General features: G+C 39.7%; 1 protein-coding gene and 1 pseudogene across 9 annotated transcripts in view; both read right to left on the bottom strand.

The window, feature by feature from the left end:
• The window catches only part of TAB3 (TGF-beta activated kinase 1 (MAP3K7) binding protein 3), a 73,515-nt gene extending 57,982 nt beyond the window's left edge, over positions 1-15,533 (bottom strand). For 3 of the 9 annotated variants that reach the window (XR_009450691.1, XM_059679704.1, XM_059679706.1), the window contains exon 1: positions 14,802-15,260. The gene's annotated coding sequence lies outside the window, so the exon portion shown is untranslated. The other 6 variants (XM_059679703.1, XM_059679702.1, XM_059679701.1 and 3 more) reach the window with 5 other exon arrangements.
• A 3,046-nt stretch (positions 15,534-18,579) lies between these two features.
• LOC132224106 (large ribosomal subunit protein eL32-like) lies at positions 18,580-19,269 on the bottom strand (annotated as a pseudogene).
• Between the last annotated feature and the right edge of the window lie 3,590 nt (positions 19,270-22,859).

The following is a 22,859-nucleotide window of genomic DNA, read 5'->3' as shown; positions in this document are numbered from 1 at the left end:
AGGGGGAAAAGCTCAGAATGAAGAGAGGGTAAGAAACATGAGGATACAGCGAGGAGGTCTAACATCCAACTCAGTTAATTGGAATCCCAGAAGGAAGAGAGAGAGAGAAACATTGTGTGAATGGCTGAAATTTTCCAAAAACAATGAAAGATGTCAAACAACAAACTTAAGGATCTAAATGAATTCCTAAATGAAAATCGACAAAGAAAAACTTAAAAGCACCCCGAGGGTAGAAAAAATTACTTTCAAAGCAACAGATGGATAGCTTAATTCTCAACAACAAAAATGGAAGCTAAAAGACTGTAATGGTATCTCTAAGGAGCAGAAACAAAAACAACTGCCAACCTTGTATTGTACTGCAGAGAAAATATCCATCAAGAATGAAAATGAAATATTCTCAGACAAATAAAAGCAGAGTTCACATCCAGCATACCCCTACTAAGAAATCATAAAGCAACAGAAAACTGACCCAAAATGAAAAGTTACAGATGCAGAAGTAAACATGTAAAAAATCTAATGGGACACTGACTGTGTAAAATGATAATGTCTTAAGGGAATTAAAATGTGTATTATTAAGTTATATACATTAAATCTGTACAGCTTTCGAACACATACACACATCTACACATACACATATACATACATATAGAAAATTAAATTACAGCACAATAGCAAGTATGTCAGGAAGTAAGTAAATCGAATTAAGGTATTTTTAATGTTCTTGCTTCAACCAGGAGAAAGGTAAAAGTATCAACACTAGACTCTGGTAAGTGAAGGTAATCATAAAAAGAATTAAAATGTATATGTGCTATCTGAACCAATAAAGGAAAAATTGACATAGAATAATCATTCAAATGAAAGGAAGAGAAAAAGAAATACAGAATGGAAGGGGCAACAACGTGATGCTGTATATAATATTAGTAGTTACATTAAATATAAATGAATTAAATATTCCAAAAAAGAAAAAGATTATCAGACTAGACTTTTAAATATCTATAAATATATGTTGCTTTCTAGAGGCTCATGTAAAACATAATACAGAAAGGTTAAAAGTTAAAAGGATAGAAAAATACATCATGTAAACATTAGCCAAAATAAAGATAGTATAGGTAAATTATTTTCAGACAAAATAGAAAAGCATCACTAGAGTTAAAGGAGTCACATTAAGAATAATAAAATGTTTACGTCACCAGAACACTATAATTAGCTAAATTTGCATGCACTTGATAGCATGGCCTCAAATTATATATACAGCAAAAGTTGACAGAACTACTAGGAGAAATAGACAAACATCAGTATCATTGTGGCTGATTTTAAGATATCGCTCAGTAGTTGAAAGAATAAGCAGACAAAATAATCAGTGAGGACACAAATACACACAATTAACAATATATAACACTACATCCAAGAGCTGCAGAATATATGCTTTTCAAGCACTTAACATATTTACAAAAAAACTGACCACATGCTAAGCCATAAAAGTAAATCTCAAGAAGTTTTAAAACTTCTTGAAATCACGCAAAGAAAGTTGTGATAAAACTAGAAACCATTACCAAATATACAGAGTTAGAAAATTCTCATATTACTGGAAATAAAAAAATACATTTTCAAATAACTCGTTGATCAAAGAAAAAATTACAATGAAAATAAGAAAATGTAAAATTAATAATGAAAATATTACATATCAAAAATTATGGGATGCTGCCCAGCTTCTGTGGCTTGGTTGGTTGAGCACTGTCCCATGCAGTCCCATGCATTGAGAGGTCACTGGTTTGATCCCCAGTGTGTGTGGGGGGGTGGGGGAGAACGTGCAAGAGGCAGCAATTGATGTCTTTCTCTCTCTCGCTCTCTCTCTCTCTCTCTCTCTCTCAAAAGTAATAAAAACATTAAAAAGTATTTTTAAGTTAAGGGATGCTGGTAAAGCAATGCTTCAAACTGAAAGGTGTGGTTTTATATGCATGTTGGGAAGGAAATAAGGGGGCAAATTAGTACCTAACTACCCCTGTTAAGAAGTTATAAATAAATAAAAGGAAATAACTTAAAAGCAGATATTTAAAAAAACAGAAGAACACCCATACAATTGGTTCTTTAGAAAAATTTTTGTAATTGCTAAACCTCTAGTAAGATTATCTTTTAAAGGAGAGGAAAAAGATACATGTGTCCAGCATCAAGAATGAAAAAGGTCCATGAGTAATAAAAACATATGTCTGCACAAAAATTTGTATATGGATATTCATGGCAGCATTATTTGTAATAGTCAAAAAGTGAAAACAACCCTAAATGCCCATCAACTGATGAATGAATAAATAAAATCCCAGAAATAAATCCACATTTATATGGGAAAATAATTTTTTTATCGTCTTCATTTTTCTTCTTATTGATTTGTTATTCTTTTTTAAATTATTATTTTTATTGCTTAAAGTATTACAAAGGGTATTACATATGTCTCCTTTTTCCCCCACCCTTGACAATCCCCTGGCCTCCCCTACCCCCCAGTGTCTTATGTCCATTGGTTATGCTTATATGCATGCATACAAGTCCTTCGGTTGATCTCTTACCCTCCTCCCTCCTCCCTCCTGCCCCCCAACCCTCCCCGGCCTTCCCGCTGCAGTTTGACAATCTGTTTGAGGCAGCTCTGCCTCTGTATCTATTATTGTTCATAAGTTTATAATGGTCTTTATTATCCATGAATGAGTGAGATCATGTGGTATTTTTCCTTCATTGACTGGCTTATTTCACTTAGCATAATGCTCTCCAGTTCCATCCATGCCGTTGCAAATGGTAAGAGTTCCTTCTTCTTTACAGCAGCATAGTATTCCATCGTGTAGATATACCACAGTTTTCTAATCCATTCATCTACTGATGGGCACTTAGGCTGTTTCCAGATCTTAGTTATGGTGAATTGTGCTGCTATGAACATATGGGTGCATATATCCTTTCTGATTGGTGTTTCTGGTTTCTTGGGATATATTCCTAGAAGTGGGATCACAGGGTCAAATGGGAGTTCCATTTATAAAGGAACCTCTTTAATAAATGGTGCTGGAAAAATTGGAAGGTCAAATGCAAAAGAATAAAATATACTGTTTGTTTTCATATACAAAAATTAACTCAAAATGGATTGAAGACCTAAATATAAGATCTGAAACAACAAACTACACAGAAGAAAACATAGGTACTAAACTAAACTTATGGACCTTGTTCTTAGAAAGGATTTTATGAATTTGACCACAAAGGCAAGGGAAGTAAAGGCAAAAATAAGTGAATGGGAGTATATCAAACTAAAAAGCTTCTGCACAGCAAAAAAGAAACCAAAACAAAAGGCAACCAATCGCCGAAACCGGTTTGGCTCAGTGGATAGAGCGTTGGCCTGCGGACTGAAAGGTCCCAGGTTCGATTCCGGTCAAGGGCATGTACCTGGGTTGCGGGCACAACCCCGGTGGGAGATGTGCAGGAGGCGGCTGATCAATGTTTCTCTCTCATCAATGTTTCTAACTCTCTATCTCTCTCCCTTCCTCTCTGTAAAAAATCAATAAAATATATTAAAAAAAAAAAAAAAACAAAAAAAAAAACAAAAGGCAACCAATCAAATGGGAGAAGATTGCAAACAACAGCTCTGATACATGGTTAATATCCAAAATATATAATGGCCAAATTTTTATAAACATGTAATTTATCAAACAGTTGTTAAAAAAAACCAAAAACATCAAGCATCTTTTCTGACCACAATTACATAAAACTAGACATCAATTACAAAAAGCAAACTGGAAAATGCACAGATATGTGGAGATTAAATAACATGCTACTGAACAACTAATGAGTCAATGAAGAAATCAAAAGACAATTAAAAAAAACCTCAAGACAAGTGAAAATACACCATACCAAAATTTATATATTCAGCAAAAGCTAAGAGGAAAGTTCATAGCAATAAATGCCTACCTCAAGAACAAGAACCGTTTCAAACAACAAAACATTAAACCTCAAGGAACTAGAAAAAAGAACAAAGCCCAAAATGAGTAGAAGGAAGGAAATAACAAAAACCAGAAAGGAAATAAATAAAATAGAGATGAAAAAGACAACAGAAAAGGGCAATGACACTAAGAGCTGTTTCTTTGAAAGGATAAACATAATAGACAAACCTTTAGACTCAACAAGAAAAAAAAAAGAGGACTCCAATAAATAAAACCATAAATAAAACAGGAACCCTAGCTGGTTTGGCTTGGTGGATAGAGCATCAGCCCGCGGACTGAAGGGTCCTGGGTTCGATTCTGGTCAGGGTCACATACCTCGGTTGCAGGCTCAATCCCAGGCTCGATCCCAGCCTCATGAGGGAGACAACCAATCAATTGCCTCCCTCTCACACATTGATGTTTCTCTCTCTCTCCTACCCCCTTCTATTCTCTCTAAAAATCAAAGGAAAAATGTCCTTGGGTGAGGATTAACAAACTAAAAACAGGAGGCATTATAAAGATATCACAAAAATATAAAGAATCATGAGACTACAATGAATCATGACACTACATGAACAATTATATGTCAATTCCTAGAAACACAGAACCCACCAAGTATGAATATTGAAGAAATAAAAAATCTGAACAGACTGACTACTAGTAAGGAGAAAGAACGACCAATACCAATCCTTCTCAGACTCTTTACAAAAATAGAAGAGAGAAGACTTCTAAACTCATTTTACAAGGCCAGCATTACAAGTGTTGGCAAGGATATGAAGAAAAGGGAGCCTTGTGTACTGTTGGTGGGAATATAAATTATTGCAGCCACTATGGAAAACAGTATGGAAGTTCTTCAAAAATTAAAAATAGAACTACTATATGATGCAGCAATTCCACTTCTGGGTATTTATCCAAAGAAAATGAAACCACTAATTCATAAAGATATATACACACCCATGTTCATTGCAGCATTATTTACAATAGGCAAATTAATGGAAACAACCTAAGAATCCATCAATGGATGAATGGATAAAGAAAATGTAGTATACATATACAAGGGAATATTCAGCCATAAAAAATAATGAAATCTTGCCACTTGTGACTACATAGATGCACCTAGACAGCATTATGCTAAGTTAAAAAAAGACAGAAAGACAAATACCATATGATCTCTATTATATGTGTTATCTAAAAAATAACAAGAAATAACAGGTATATTCCTAACTCATTTTACAAGGTCACCTAAACCTGACTAGGACAGTGTAAAAAAAAAAAAACAAAATAAAGGCCAATCTCACTCAAGAACAAAGGTCCAAAATGTCTAAGCAAATAAAAAGAAAAAATGTGGTAATAACCAAACTGGATTTATTCCTGGAATGCAAAGTTGATTTAACATTAGGATATCAATCAATATACTTTAATTCAAGGAGCAAGAGTAGGAAAAGCAATTGATAAAATCCAATATTATTCATGATATAAGCTCTTACCAAGTCATTAACAGATTGAAATTTCCATAAGCTAATAGAGTAACTAGGAAAATTTAAAGCAAATATCATATTTAGTGGACAAATGGTCAGTTTTCCCTTTGATTAAGGGAACAGACAATGGTACCCTCCATTATCACTTTAGTCGCTATTATAAGTACTAGTCAAATAGGCAAGGAACTACCTGACACTTTTGAAGGAATTCTACCCAAAATAGTTCTGAAATCACAAACCTTGTTACCTAGAAGATTTGGTTATAAATATTGACCCTTTCTCTGAGATTTACAGAGTAAAAGATTTTACTACATATTAACATTTAAAAAACTGCAGATGCTCCTATTAAAATAAACCAGTTCTACCATTCTTGCTCTACTTAAAACTCTAGAACACATTACAATTAAAAAGTCCTGTTTAAGAAATCTTTGCCTACCCCAAGGTCACAAAGACATTCTCCAGAAACTGAGACCTACCTACATATCCATCAACAACAGAATGATATACAGTGATATATTCACAATAGAATATATAGTAATGAGAAGGAATAGTCTACAACAGGGGTAGGGAAACTTTTTTCTGCCAAGGGCCATTTGGATATTTATGATTCACTTAATATAAATTTATGTTGCTATGAAAGAAGCTCCTTGACATATGCAAAACTTTCAATAAAATCTTTTTAAAAAGCTCCTAGATTTATTGAATTTTGAGTCCTTGGTAGGACCAGACCAAATGATTTCGCAGGCCTTATATGGCCCGCAGGCCGGACATTCCCAATCCCTGATCTACAACTACACACAATATAGATAAATCTCATATTCATAATGCTGCACAAGGGAGTACAGTAGGATTGCATTTGTATAAAGTACAAAAGTAGGCAAAACAAATCTGTGATGTTAAAAGTCAGGGTAGTAAGTGACCAGAAGAGCAAACAAAGGATCTTCTAAGTGGCTGGTAATGTTCACTTTCTTGATGTGGGTGCTGGTACACAGTGTGCTCAGTTGGTGAAAACTCACCAAACTGTTCACTATTGATCTGCATTCTCTGCATACATATTAGGCTTCAATAAATTCTTTTAAGTATGAAGGAGTACCTATTTTTAAAAATTGGCTAGGGGATATGAGAGCAAAAGGTTTGAATTTTACACTGCTCAGGTCAAAGCATAGAAATCAGCTAACAAAAACTTAAAAAGCAGTTTTATACAACATGCTGATTACCAAAAAATATTCACAAATATCAAACCAACTAGTGACTCTCAAACATTAGTTTGTAAGAGATTACCCGCTCCAAATAAATTGATTCATATTTACCTTTAGTGACCAGTGTTGATTTACAAAGGTCTAAGACAAGCAACTTGGTCTTACAGGTTTTTATTAAATATGAGGGTCTTTCAAATCTCAGAACTGAACTTATAAAATATCTAGTCAAATCTCCTAATTTTACTAATGAAGAAACCAAGGTCCTTTGCAGTTTGGTGATTTGTCCAAGGTCATAAGCAGCTCTTGATAAGTGGACACAACTGAAATTATTTAACTTCACCCCGCTACTAATTTTCTGGAAGTTCTAGGGGATTTCCACCCACCAAGAGAGTTAGTTTACTGGCAGTGCTCCTATTCAATGAAAACATTTTCATCCAAATATTACCAACTCAAAATTAATATCTTTGCCATCCATGACTAATTGCCAAAAGCTATTTCTGGGGCAGAAAAGATAAGGTTGTTTTTTTTTTTAAAGTAAAGTTCATGATGTGCAACCTAACTGATAAATTTCTGTTTACACTAAATGACAACTTCGACATAAAATTTAGGCATTTGTGATAATTTAGAATGACAATGGCACATATAGTATATAGTATCCTTGAAAAATACTTTAAAAAAATCAATCATGACCACAAACCAACCAGTACATATAAACAAACAAATACACTAATTAGGGACAATAACTTATTGTATATACTAACAATATTAATTTATTAAATCAACCATAATTTTAAGTATTAAAAAACAATTTATCCAATTCATTCCAATTAGCTTCTATCTCCAATATAGTATGAAGTATGCATTCTACTAATTTTAACATTTTTAAAAGAATGACATCATTTTGTAGCTAAATCCATCATAAGTGAACAGTACGTAAAACAACCCAATTTAGTTCTGTAAAAACATTTTTAAACTATAAAAATGCTTTTGTTTCCACTCCATCCCCGTACCAGTCTTTCCTCTATCATTGGACTCTCTCCTTTTATTTCAAACTATAAAGTTCAGTGCCAAGATGAATCCCTGGACTTGTCATTCCCAGGGGAAACACCTGGTCTTTCAAGGACCTGCAGAAAACTTAAATCAGAAAATGTGTTTATGGCCACAGAAATTTATTTACTAAAGAACTGGAGGTCTCAATGACAATTAAAAGTAACTTAAGCCCTAGCCAGTTTGGCTCAGTGGATAGAACATCGGCCTGTGGACTGAAGGGTTTTGGGTTCAATTCCGGTCAAGGGCACATGCCCAGGTCGCTGGCTCCATCCCCAGTAGGGGGCTTGTAGGAGGAGCCACTCAATGATTCTCTTTCTCATCATTGATATTTCTATCTCTCTCTCCCTTCCTCTCTGAAGTCAATAATATATTTATATATATAAAAGAAGTAACTTAAAGCCCGGCCGGTGTGACCCAGTAGTTGAGTGTTGACCTATGAACCAGGTCACGGTTTGATTCCTGGTCAGGGCACACCCCAGGGTTGCAGGCTCAATGCCCAGTAGGGGGCTTGTAGGAGGTAGCCAATCAATGATTCTCTCTCTCTTCCTCTCCCTTCCTCTCTTTGAAATCAATAAAAAAACACTTAAAATTTTGTTCTCCTTTAAAAAAACCCCCAGTAACTTAAAAACTAAATATAACATGGTATCCTGGATCAGATCCTAGAACAGAAAAAGGGTATTAGTAGAAAAACTGGTGAAATTGAATAAAATTGCAGTTTAGCTAATAGTAAAGTACCAATGTTAGTGACAAATGTACCACAGCTATGTATATCTGGGTGAAGGATATATGGAAACTCTGTAGTATTTTTGCAACTTTTCTGCCAATCTAAAATTATTCCAAAGAAGCTTATTTCTATTAGAACAGTAAAATTTAGTAAATATATAACATTTCCTATGCACTCACCTATGGGCCAGGTGCTTTAAAAAGTGCTTTATATAAACACATTTAACCCTCCCAAGAACCCTGTAAGGTAGGCATTACTTAAAACTAAATTTTACAGATGAGAAGTTCTGTGATAGAATAGAGATTTGAAAGCAACCACTATACTACATAGCCTTCTGAGGAGCCAGACCAAGAAAACGCTCCTGCCTTCTAGTAACTAGGTCACACTCTCACCCTGTCCTCAGCCTCCACCAGGGAAGAAATTCCTCTGCTCAAAGCTTGGGAGTCCTTGCTAGGATTGTGAAGGAATGTGACTCCACCACATTGTGTTCATAATCTTTTAGTACTTGATGCACTCAGTGCTCTTCTTATTGAGACACTATTATACACAGAAGCTGGTTTTTATGGTATTATCAGTTTTCAAATTCAGACACGTTGGGTCGGCCTGGGAATCTGAAGGCCACATGTGACATTATTTCTATGGGAAAACGGAATTGATTTCCAAAAAGAAATTCTTATAATTGGATCATTTAGAAATTGAAGATCCCTCTACACAGTTCCCAAATACCAACATAATATATACAAATTTTAATAGAGACACTGCAGTTAATCAAAGTGGCACCGTTCCTTATACCTAACATAATAGGAATGGTGTTACTGGAAAAAAATTGGCTGAATATTTTATGGATTTCCTTCACTATGGCCAATTTTGGATGTATCCAATAGTTAATATAATATACTTCTCTGCCTGGACCCCCAATAAGCTTTATATCTAGAAATTAATACCAAATAAACAAATATCTTTCACACACACCCAGAACAGAAGAGGTGTCATCTCCGAAGGCAGCCAAAGTAAAAATAGTAGCATCAATAATGACGATGACAAAGGAATAATAACAAAAACAACTTACTCTGAGCATATTTACCTTTGCTTGGCATGTTCTAAATATTATACATCCTCTGGCTCCTTTAATCCTCACAAAAATCCTATGAAGTAGGTATTACATTATCACAATTTCAAAAGTGAGGAAGCAGGTCGGAGATTGAGCAACTTGTCCAAGATCACGGAGCTAGTTAGTGTCAGAAGGAAGATTTGCCCCAGCCAGTGTGGCTTGGTGGTTGAGCATCAACCTATGAACCAGGAGTTCAGGGCACATGCCTGGGCTGTGGGCTCAATCTCCAGTGGGGGGTGTGCAGGAGGCAGCTGATTCTCTCTCATCACTGATGTTTCTATCTCTCCCTCTCCGTTCTTCTTTGAGATAAATAAAAACATATTTTAAAAGATAAACGTAAGATTTGGATATTTGAGCATTTTACCCTTGGAGATCATGCTTTTTAACCATTGCACCGTATGTGTAATTAAATAATTTGGTAAACTCTCAAAATAAAGGAAGCTGACTCAAATTCATTTTAAAAACAAGAGTGGCCCTAACCGATTTGGCTCAGTGGATAGAGCATTGGCCTGCGGACTAAAGGGTCCCAGGTTCGATTCCGATTAAGGGCATGTGCCTTGGTTGCGGGCACATCCCCAGTGGGGGGTGTGCAGGAGGCAGCTGATTGATGTTTCTCTCTCATTGATGTTTCTAACTCTCTATCCCTCTCCCTTTTTCTCTGTAAAAAACCAATAAAATATTAAAAAAATAAAATAAAAACAAGAGTGGTTTGGAGACACCTCCTCCCAGCCAATGAAAAACCTCATCTTGCCTTTTTTTAGTAATATGTCCTGCAACCAAGCTAAAACTGAGCACATTTATGGAGAATAAATTTAAAATATATTTTGCTTTGCTTTTATCACTTTGAAATCCTTCACTTAATTGAACACTACAAACAGTGGTAACTGCATCTAACTTCAACAACAAACAAATAAAAGTTTACTTTAAAATCTTCAGGTAAAACACACTGTCCATGTTTACTGCTCAGTAATCTAGGGTAAAATAACTAAGAATTCCAGTACCCTTGAAAAGTTTCAAAACAGCAGCAAGATACAGTGGGAACAAGATATTCCTTTATGACAAAGAAAAAATGTTCTTTCCACAACACTATCATCCGCTTTAATGACACACATTAACTTGGGATGGTCTGAACTCAGAACATGTGCCTGAATTCTTAGAAGAGTTCAGAAATTCTCCACTGACAATCTAAAAAAGCTATCAGTTTATCTCCCAGAAGAACCATCTGATCCACAGAAGACATCTAATTTAGGTGAACTAAAGGTGTGCTCCCTACCATCCCACCGAGTAATTAACAAAAAGCATGCAACCCCCAACTTCTGGAGCACAAGTGGCTTTTTAAATCATCTATTTGAACCTCAGAACTTTCTTTCCCAGGAAACAAAGGTCTATGTGCCAGGTTTCCAAGCCAACCCACAAAAACTTAAACACCCATAAGGTTACAGAAGTATAATAAATTACCGAACCTATAGGAAAACCCATTTAGCATTTAACTTTGAATAAAAGCAACTACCCCTGCCCCACTCAGTCCTGGAAGCAGAATTCTCCCCTCCCCCAACTGGGAGTCTGGACTCCCCTAGGACCAAAGGCCCAGGCTTCCATGATCAAAGCAGAGCACAAGGAAAGGCATGAAGGAGGTTGATAGGCAGGGCATTAGACCTCAGGGTAAGGAAAAAAAGTGCTGCATTGGGAGGAGATCCTGGGATAAGGAAGGCAAGACCTACTTGGGAGAGAGGGATGAAGGGCGGGATAGCAGCTAAAAGGAACAAGTCAAAAGTGTGGGGTTTGGGGTGGGCTGCAAAAGAGGACAAGAGAACAGTGCCTGCTCCTGGAGCAGATGGGCTTTTAAAAACTTTCCTCTTTAACACTTAGGAGAGGGAAGGAAAAGAAAAAGAGAAACCGTGGCAGTATCACGGCCCTTCCTCCCTCACTCTGGCCACTCTTCCTCCTTTCAAGAAAAAATGGAAACATGGCCAGGGAGGTCAGTTGGTTAGAGGGTTGTCCCAATACACCAAGGTTGTGGGTTCGATCCCCAGTCGGGGCATATATAAGAGTCAACTGATGAAAGCAGAAATAGGTGGAGTGGCAAGTCAATGTTTCTCTCTCCTGTCTCTCATCAATAAGTTAAAAAAAATAACAAAGTGGGTTATGGGGTCTTGTCCAGGTCTCGAACTCCTCGAGCAGAGTGAATTGAAGGGAAGAGGACTTTAAGTTTTGTTGCCCTCCTTGTCAATATCCACTCGTGTCAACTGAGAACTATAGGAAGGCTCCATGCACCATCAGTAACAGTCAGAAAGAGAAGAAGGAAAGTAAGAAGAGAAATTTGAAGCAGGAAGGAAGTGGGATGTTGCAGGATTGAACAAATTAATAGACCTACCAATGAATTAAACTATAATAAATATTCTTAAGTATTTAGGATTAATTCATTTTGACAGTTCCAAATATTTCATCAGCTCCATTTCACTCTTGGACAAATGAATATTTGTGGCCATGAGGTTTATTATGCAGAAGGTATGAAAATAAGCTTCTAAAAACATCGGAGACAATTTCCTGGTGTCTTTTATTTATATAGAGGCAATATAAATCATTTCAGAAAGGCTTTATTTACTTGAAGAGTACTCACATTATCATTTGTCGATTTTTTTCACTCCAATAGCCCAAATACAATGAGTAATTACCTTCACAAATAAGGAAGTGTATTTAACTCTTTCTTGGGAGTCTGCCTCTAATGAAAATCTTGCTCATTCAGACCAAATATTGCCCATCAGGATTCCAAGGTTTTATTTCAAGCAAAGCTCCAAACTTCATGTATCACGAACATGCAGGCACATCCTGAGGAACATAGGACTTCTTTTCCCTCTGCCTCTAATGCCCATGTTTCTGAGACAGAGCTATTTAACTAAAGACGTCCAATTTACTTCTTAAAAGATGGAGCAGCAAATCCCAACTTCCATAACTTCTCCTGAAATTCCAGCCAGGGATAATTAATTTGACAAGTAAATCTAATCAAAGGACCTGCAAAGGATGAGTGCCAGCTAGCATCGCTCTAAAAAAAATTTTAGCAGCTACTCTTCCAGTTGAACTCTCTTAAACAGAGATAATGACTGGGATGGCAAGCTCAGCAGAACATCAAAGGTGCAAGAGCAGAGACCAATGGGGGATAAAAGTAACCAATGGCCGTGGCACTAGCAAGATGTTCCTGCTGTTTCACTTCATCTAAGATACTGCTTGGAATCTCGAGGTCTGTTACTCCCTCACCCCACAGAAGATTATGCTGGATCCCAGAATAGCTACTGTGTTTTCTGTAAACCCCAAACTAGGTCCAAAACTTCTGCACTAAATGAAAGAGAAGAAAAACAGTATCTGTTATCAAGTACTCCACTTGCAGGTCGGTGTATGTACTAGTATACCTCCAAGCTATGATAAAGCAAATTCAAACCCCTATAAATAGTTGGTATTTTATTTTAACAATATTATTTGAAAAACTATTCAGGATCAGAATAAACAAAACATTTAAAGTACATTGGGCATGCTGAAACTGGAGACAAAGATAGTGAAAACTATCTTTCAGATAGGTCACTTCGGCTACTAGGAAATCTTACTAATCAGCGGACCTGCTAAAATGTTACCTCTGGCTAGAAAATGAAGACATCTGGGGGGGAAAAATTTAAGATTATCTTCAGCCAAGAACACTGAAAGCTTTCAAGATTAGCCACAGAATTGAAAGGTCTCTTTGTGACAAAAATTTCCACTTTCATAAAATTTGTATCAGTCAGCACATACACTTATGCAGAGCATAGTAGAAAAGGCACATTCTAGAATCAGACACATAAGTTCTAGCTCTGCAATTTACCAATGATATCACCTCCTCAGGAAAGATACTGAAAAATACTGTACAACAGGGATAATGTTATCTTTGGCACAGGGTAGATATGAGGATTAAATACAAAAGTACATAATTCACCAAGCCCAGTGCCTGAATACAATCAATGTTAATTCCCTTTGTTCCAACACAAACTGTACAGAGTGTGGTATCTATAACTGAGAAGACTATCAAATATGTGAAAGAAAATTCAGTGACAGAATATAGATTACATTCCTATATTCTGCCCAATGTAAAGATGAAGATCACATATTTAATATTTACCTTCACATAAGTTTTTCCCTTGATTAAGCCATAGGCAAATGGGTGAGGGGGAGAGCTCAAGGTGAAAAACTTCATATCATACACTGATTTAAAATTATGTATGTGTTTATGTTTGCAATCTTCCAGTGTTCATAAAAAACATCATCACAAAATATACCATGAGTGATACCCTTTAAAATTTAATACTGTGAAAAAGTAAACTCTCATCTCAAAAGCCCTTTTTTTGATCTAAATGTTTCTTTCTTCTTACAATGTCTTGTAAAGCATTTGCAAAGAAAAAAAGTAAATCCCCTTATACTTTCAAAATAAAAAGTGTGCAAAAGGAGCTTTACAAATTGTCAAATCGTTTTTCCCCATTCAGTCTTGTTTTTACAAACCAGAAATAAATACATCACGTGCCAAAAGTATTGTCTGTTTGACAAACGTCACGGAAGAACACATGGAATTGACAAGCCCTGTCTGGACCAAAGGTGACAAGTTTTATTGAGCAATTTTTAAAAAATTGAAATTGTCCTTACGTTTCAGTAAGGACAAATGCTTTTCATCAACAGAATGAACCTTTATATGCAGCTTACTTTATAACCCAACTTGTTCCCTATGCCACCCCTCAAAATCCTGCTTTTATGAACTTTAATGAGCACTAAACTATAGAACTCCAGTGATAATAACTCTAATCCGTTGGCCCTCAGAGGACTCCTCATGTGATCTTTAAATGAACGTAGACCATGTTTTCCCTTACTCTACACCTGCCCACAATCATTTGCAAACCTCTTTCAGAACAATTACTACTAACCTTCCCCGCGATCTCAACAACTCCAACCTTGGTGCGTTTGTTTTCATCTCATCCCCAAACGCTCTGCTGGGGCTTCAAAGTCCAGGGTCCAGCGTGGAAGGACATCATCCCCTCCTTTCGGGGGCCAGGGCTACCCCTGGCCCCGGCCACTCCCTCTCTCCTCGGCCGCCCGGGACGAATGCGCCAGGCCCTGCGCAGACCTCGGCAGCCCCGCAGCCCCAGGCCGAGCCAAGCCCCGGGTCACAGGCAGTCGCGCACACGCCCACCGCCCGAACGCGGGGTCACCAGGAGGACCCCGAAGCCATCCCCGACGCCCCAGTGCGGGCAGGTGCCGGGCCTCCTCACAGACACTCACCGGGCAGCCGCTGCTCCTAGTCCGCCGCAGCCGCAGCCACAGCCGCAGCCGCCGCCTCTCAGTCACTCCCGCCGCCTGTTCCCGCGGGGGGTCCGGGCCGGCGCTGCTTCCCCGCCCGACCCCCCCTCGGGTGTGCGCCGCGCGGAGCCCGGATACGGTGAGAGCCGCCGCCACCGCCCCCTTTCCTCCCTCCTCCCTCAGTGCGTCCCTCCCACCGAGGCCCGCCTCGTATTTCCGGGATCCGCTCTCAGCAAGAGCTTGTCGTGCGAACTGCCGGCTTCGGGTCTCCCAGCGGGCGCCGTCGCTCGCCAGGCACAAAGATGGCGCCGTCGGAGACTGCCGAGGGCGATCTCGCGAGCCTTCCCCCCAGTCCCGGGAGGGCGGGGGCCACTGGAAAGGTGGTCAGTTAAGAGGAGTCTGAGCGGGCTTCTGAGCGACCGCTCGCCCTTATCGGCCAAGGGGCAGTGCTCCTCACAGCAGGTTATTGCGCGTGCGCGGGGGCGGCGGGCGGAGAACGCATGCCCAAAAAAGCCCCTTCACTAGCACCCCCAGTGCTCCGTGTCTTACCTGTTTCCTCTGGAGCGCGGAGCGGAGAAGGAGGGGGCGGAGGAACCAGAATGAAACTCCGGAAAGGGCTGGGCGCGACCCGTTGGCGAAGTGAGAGGCGTCCCTTAGGGCTGGGTCATCCCTCTAGAGCCCAAAGGGCGAACACTACTTTGATGTCCCCGGGAGTTCTCCAGCCTTCTTACCCTCCCTGTCACCGAGTATGAGTATTCTTTGCGGAGTCTCAGCTGTACTTTCATCCTGTGGTCGATGCGCGTTATTTATTGAGAACTTAATATGTGCTCAGAACTGGGCTCGCAGCTGGCAGCCACAGCCCTCCTGTTTCTCACAGCCCCATCTAACTTTCTCTTTCATTTTGGCGTTTTGTGAACCTTCCAAATCCCATACTATTAACTGCTTCTGTTCCTGTTTAATTTTTCCTCGCTCATTCATTTGTTCATTCATTCAAACGTGTGTCGTTCAGTTTCCTATATGCCAGGTGATAAGGAAACATGTGCTCTGACCTCAGGGAGCTATTGGCCTGAGATGGGGATGGATGAGAAAACAAACAATGATGACAGTTCACAGTAAATTCTTTGATTAAAAAAAATGAGTGCAGGGGAATGAAGATACTGGGAGTGGGCTGTCATGAAATACGTCAAACAGAAAATTCTTAAGGAGAGTCTCACAGGCATAGGATTTACTACAGTGAATTAGGGTGCTGTCAGGAAATAAACCACCTTGATTATTTTAACAAAGAGTTTAATATAAAGAATTGATCATTAAATAATTGAAAAAGCAAGAAGAGAGCTCAATGTATTGCGAAGATAGCAACTGCAGGAGGCAGCTACTATGCCTAGAGCTTGGGGTACTAAGGGAAGAGGTAGGGATTATTATAATTTAGACATTTAAAGGACAGCCTTGTGGAGCTGAAACTCAGACCTATGAGGAGGGAGCACTATCTTATGGTGCTGGTGTCTCTGAGGGGGACTCAAGATGCTGTTTCCACTAGTGTGGGCAAACTGGATCCAATTGTTGCTATGGGAAGAAACCACCACTGTCCTGAGAGCTTCTAATCTCCTCCCTACCTGGTGATGAGAATGACACATGTAGGGCAGAGCTGAACTTGACCCACATCTTGAAGCAGAGCAGTTTGGGTGTTAAGAGCCACTCATTTTGGAAGCTGGATGTGGTCAGAAAGGGGCCATTCACTCCTGTTGCACATCCCATACAGTGGGGACCATCATGTTAAAACATTTGTAAAAAGCCTGCTGCAAATTCAGGGTTTCATATCAAACAGAACTGCCCAGCCAACTCCCAAACCCACGAGTGAGAAATAAATGTGCATTGTAATATGGCACTGAGAGTTTTGCCTATTACATGGGAAAAGCAACTTTGTTCCACAGAGTGAGCAGGAGTTAGTCTCCTTCTGTCTTCTTGCTCCACCATCCCTAAACTGTTGTCCTAGTTTATTTGGTCCAGAAGGGCCCAGCGCTACATCACATTCCTGTCATTGAGAAGGAGAAGGCCTACCCATTTCCTTCAAGAGCACAATCCAGAAGTTGTTAACATCACTTGTGTTCACAGCCCATTGGCAAGAACTTAATCAATCACATTACTGTGTTTACCTGCAAGGGAGACTGGGGAATGTGGGCTTATTCTAAGCAGTCTTGTACCTAGCTAAAATCTTTAGAAAAAAAGGTTGGGGAGATAACCAGCAGTCCCATAAAATAATCAAAACTCAGATCTTTATTTAAAGTTATACCTCGTTCTCTCTCATCAGTGAGGAGTTTAAAGTCAAAGAAGCAGCCCAGCCAGTGCAGCTCAGTGGTTGAACATCAACCTGTGAACCAGGAGGTTACAGTTTGATTCCAGTCCAGGGCACATGCCTAGGATTCAGGCTCTATCCCCAGTAGGGGGCATGCAGGAGGCAGCCGATCAAATGATTCCTTCTCATCATCGATATTTTCCCTCTAATCATTGATGTTTCTATCTCTGCCTCTTCCTTCCTCTCTGATATCAATTAAAATATATTTTTTAAAAAGTCAGAGAAGCAAGTATAATCCTTCTCTTTCTGTTCTATAGGCTTCTATATTTTCTTCCCCATTTTGCTAACCCCAGTTTCTTCTCCAAGGATGAAGAGGGTGGGATTGGAGGTGGGCAAGATACTGCTTTACAGATGCAGTCATAAAATGCCTTTGTCTTCTCTGCACATGGCAGATGCCTAAAATTGGCTCTTTCTCTCTTGGTTTCATTTGGGGATTCTTCTTAGGCTTCCACTGGGATGGTTTGATAGCACATCTGAGGACACAAATAATGCTCTTTCCTCTGTCTGGCCTCTCTTTCCTCAGTCCCTGGTCTCTTTTACTTTTTGATACTGCCATAAGTTCTCTTGACTGTGAATGCCTTCTATGTGACTGGCACCCAAATGCTGTCTCTCTCATGGGGTGAGCATGATTCTTCAGCGCCTTCTTCAAGGTACAGTTCTTTGATATGGACTCAACCTTTTCTAACTTCTTCTCAGTCCCTACCTCTTGTGGAATACTCACAACTTTTTACTGCCAGGATCCCCTCATCCATTGGCAAGGCACAAGCTTATTTGCTTTCTTTGATATTCGCTTGATCCATGAGAAACTCACATGTCCTTGCCATGCTGAACAACAGACATGCCACCCTGTCTGCTGCCCCAGCAATCTTCCTCTCTTCATAATACTGATGACAATAGGCAGGCAACTGTGTGTCTGCTGACTCCAGTCTCCAAACTCCAAGGATATGTGGCCAGCTCTCCCTCAAATTATCTGCCTGGGTTGGACCTATAGATAGCTTATATATTTAGTAACTAAGCTAGTAGGTGTTACATCTTTTTAAAAAATACATTTTTACTGCTTTTTTAGAGAGAGAGTGGAAGGGAGAGGGAGAGAAAAACATCAATTGGATGCCTCCTGCATGCCCCCTACTGGAGACTGAGCCTGCAACCCCCCCTCCCCCATGTGTCCTGACAGGGAATCCAGCTGGCAACATCTCGGAGCATGGGAAGACACTCAACCAACTGAGCCACATCGTCCAGGGCGAGGTGATATATCTTAAAGACATTCCTCACTCAGCTCTTGGAGGCCCCCTTCCTTGGCTTTGCCCTCCCTAGTGGGAGAGAACATCTACATTTCCTCAAAAGTGGTAAGTAATAAAATCTCCCTTCTAGTCTTCTTTTTTTCTGGCAAAATTTTATGGTTTTATTAACACAAATGCAGAGTGCACACAAGCTGTCTATTCATATTCTTCACTGTGTAGCCTGACATTGGGATTGGTGACTGATGACCAGCTGGGCTGCTTTTTGCACAATGGCTTTGTGGTTCTTTCAGGAAATGTGAGCAATCTCAGCACAGTAAGATTTGTTGCACATCAGCAGCACTTCAAGCTCCTTGACGTTGTGGACGAGGAACTTCCTAAAACCACTGGGCAGCATATGCTTTGTTTTCTTGTTGCTCCCATAACCAATTTTGAGCATCAAGATCTGGCCCTTGAATCTTCTGCTCACACTATTGTAAATGCCTCTGGGTTTCCTCCAGTTACGCTTATTTTTAAAAAAATATGTTTTTATTGATTTTTTTTAAAGAGAGAGGAAGGGAGAGGGATAGAGAGAGAGAAACACTGATGAGAGAGAAACATCATCAATTAGCTGCCTGTCCCCCTACTTGGGATCGAGTCTGTAACCCAGGCATGTGCCCTGACTGGGAATTGAACCAGGGACCTCTTGGTTCATAGGTAGACACTCAACCACTGAGCCACACTGGCAGGGCAAGTTATTTTTAATTTTGACAGATTGGTCTGACTGGTGCCAAGTGAACTTCTTGGTCCTCTTTTTTACAATCTTGGTTTTTATGAGGGGTCTGAGGGCACCCATGATGCTGAGTAGGAGATGGCTGCCACCTCCTTAGACAGAGCTAGTCTTTTTTTCAGGCTGGAGGAGGTACTTGGGTGATAGTCGTAGAACTGGTTTTGCTGCCTTTTGGTGAAACTCTCTTTAGAATGTGATAGAACTTTGTATTTTCTTAACCTGTATCAGATATATCTTATGTACCACTTTAGATATTTTGGGCTCACTTTTTGTATAAATAATTGATTGCCACATAATAAACCACTCCAAAACGTAATAGTATAAAATAATAACCATTGTATTTGTTCATTATGCAGTAGGTTAGCAATTTGGGTTCAGCTCAGCTGGACAGCTCTTCTTCTGGTCTCATCCAGAGTCACTCATGGTGACAAGAATAGAGGCTATTCATGAGACCAACAAGAACTCCCTCTTAGCAAGTCACCCCAACTCCACAGGGTATGGTCTAAAGGCTAAAAAATTAGCTGAACTTTTTTTAATATATATATTTTATTGATTTTTTACAGAGAGGAAAGGAGAGGGATAGAGAGTTAGAAACATAGACGAGAGAGAAACATCGACCAGCTGCCTCCTTCACACCTCCTACTGGGGATGTGCCCGCAACCAAGGTACATGCCCCTGACCGGAATTGAACCTAGGACCTTTCAGTCTGCAGGCCGACGCTCTATCCACTGAACCAAACCAGTTTGGCTAACTGAACTTTTTAAAAAAATATTTTTATTGATTTCAGAGAGGGAGAGAAGATAGAAACATCAATGATGAGAGAGAATAATTGATCAACTGCCACCTGAAACCCAGGCATGTGCCCTGACCGGGAATCGAACTGTGACCTCCTGGTTCATAGGTCGACGCTCAACCATTGAGTCACTCAGGCTGGGTTAGCTGAACCTTTAATGGGCTATTTCATCAGGCTATCTGCTTCTGAGTGATGAGGTATATGATGAGATCAGTGGTTCTCATGGTCATGTGCAACTCCTTTGCAGTAACATGGGTCCATTGGATTTAGGCAATACAGTATGGGATACCACATCAATAGATGACCATTTTGGAAGCTCTTCAATGGTGGTGCTGCTGGGGGAAACATGGATAGGAAAGGCAAACTCATAATGTGAATATGAATCAGTTCTGGAAAGAATGAATTGCTTCCCCACAGTCACACACACCCCATGTGGAAGGGATCCAAAGTAATCAATTTACCCAAGTGGCTGGCTGGTTTTCTTGAGAAATTATGCCATACCATGGCTCAGTGTTGGTTTCTGTAGGTGGTGGGTTGGGCCAGTAGTAGCTAATTGAACTTTGGTGAGAGGTTCAATTGTTGGGCCTAAAGGGTGATCCTGGGTTCTCCCTTCTTGTAGAACAAGCCGATGAGGAACCTTGTGGGAGATGGATTACTTGGGCTGCTTAGTGCCAGGCAATTTGGATTTAGGGTGCCAGCTGTTTATAGGCATTGTCTGGAACTGAATGGATATTACAGTTCTCCTATAAGGGAAGGAAGTCCCATGGGAAGCTAAACTTGGGGGCAGGCCATCTCTAGATCCCTCGTTCCAGTTAGCTTTTTGCCTGTAACCTAGCATGAGTTCTCTCAGGATGACTTTCAGACAAATGTGCTCTTTGTACTAAAATACTCTGTTTAAATTACATTAATTTTTACTTCTTTGTAGACCATTTAATTGACTTTTACCTTGTGATTTGGTGATTCTCAATGGGAAAGGGGTTCCTCATAATCTAAATTTTCCCCCTGTGTTCTATACCTTACTTTGCTTCCCACCTAACAACCCTCGTTTAGCACTTTTCCCTGTACTAGACAGTACCCTAAATAATGAGTGTGTCAGAATGCCTTCTGAGTTTGCTAGAAGAACTAAATACAGCCTATTTTACTAGGGGACTGTCTAGGGCGGGGGGATAAAATGGATACATATGTAATACCCTTTGTAATACTTTAAGCAATAAAAAAAAAATACAGCCTATTTTAATTTTCACTTTTATAAGCACAAGGAAACACAAAATTGAGCCCTCTTATACCAAGACACTTAAAGAGGAGAAATAAAATTATTAAGTGCAAAGGATAGAGAAGGAAGAGACACCAGTTGCCCATCACCTCCACCCTTTCAACCGTGGGGATATACTCATTGTCTCTTGGTTCGGCATTCTCTCACCTGGGAATTGTGTGTCTGGTGATAGATAATGGGTTAGTACTCCTACTGGAACACAAGTCACCTATACTCAGCAGGCTCTTTTGGGAACAAGCCAAAGGAATTGGATTGGGTCTTGGGCCATTACCTGAACTAGATGGATATAGTATACCAATTTCAGTAACTCCAGCTGGTGACCAGGATCAACCTTTTCCCTGCTAGTTTCCTACTCTTAAACACCAGTGCCCCCACCCAGTGGTCAACTCCTCACTGGCTCATCTCTACCAAAGCTATCATCTTGGGAGTGGTAACCTTTCTCAGAAGAAAGAGCTTAATTAAAATTGGTTCAACATCTTTTCCTTGTTTGGACTCAAAGTTTAATTAATAATTGGAATAAAAACATTTAGGGGGCCAGTTTTCTTGACCAATACAAAGTAATCTCTAATTTCTTTCCCCCAAAAGTACATTTCAGATAGAAAACATGCTCAATATCTACTTCTAAGTAAATTCATTTTTTTATTATTATTAGCTAAGGTATTACAAATGTGTCCTCATCCCCCCCATTAACCCCCAACCTCCCCCCCCCCGCCCCACACACTCATGCTCCCATCCCCCTGTTGTCCATGTCCATTGCTTTGGCTTATATACATGTATACAAGTCCTTCGGTTGATCTCTTCCCCTTACCCCCGCCCTCCCCTACTTTCCTTCTGGGGATTGATAGCCTGATCGCTGTTTCTCAGTCTTTGGGTCTGTCCCTTTTCATCAGTCTATGTTGTTCTCTATAATCCACAAATGAGTGAGATCATGTGGTATTTATCTTTCTCTGACTGGCTTATTTCGCTTAGCATAATGCTCTCCAGTTCCATCCATGCTGTTGCAAAAGGCAAGAGTTCCTTTTTTTTTTTTTTTTACTGCAGCATAGTATTCCATTGTGTATATGTACCACAGTTTTCTAATCCACTCATCTGCTGATGGGCACTTAGGCTGTTTCCAAATCTTAGCTATGGTGAATTGTGCTGCTATGAACATAGGGGTGCATATATCCTTTCTGATTGGCGTTTCTGGTTTCTTGGGATATATTCCTAGTAGTGGGATCACTGGGTCAAATGGGAGTTCCATTTTTAGTTTTTTGAGGTAGCTCCATACTGTTCTCCACAGTGGCTGCACCAGTCTGCATTCCCATCAGCAGTGCATAAGGGTTCCTTTTTCTCCACATCCTCTCCAACACTTGTTGTTTGTTGATTTGTTGATGATAGCCATTCTGACAGGTGTGAGATGATAACGCATTGTCGTTTTGATTTGCATCTCTCGTATAATTAGTGACTTTGAGCATGTTTTCATATGTCTTTCGGCCTTCTGTATGTCCTCTTTCAAAAAGTGTCTATCTAGGTCCGTTGCCCATTTTTTTTATTGGATTGTTTATCTTCCTTTTGTTAAGTTTCATGAGATCCCTGTAAATGTTGGAAATTAAACCCTTATCGGTGGTATCA

The sequence above is a fragment of the Myotis daubentonii genome, chromosome X, assembly GCF_963259705.1.
Source record: "Myotis daubentonii chromosome X, mMyoDau2.1, whole genome shotgun sequence".
Classification (NCBI taxonomy): Eukaryota; Metazoa; Chordata; class Mammalia; order Chiroptera; family Vespertilionidae; genus Myotis; species Myotis daubentonii.
The sequence above is the reverse complement of the archived record's forward strand: the minus strand, read 5'-3'. Positions and strand labels throughout refer to the sequence as shown.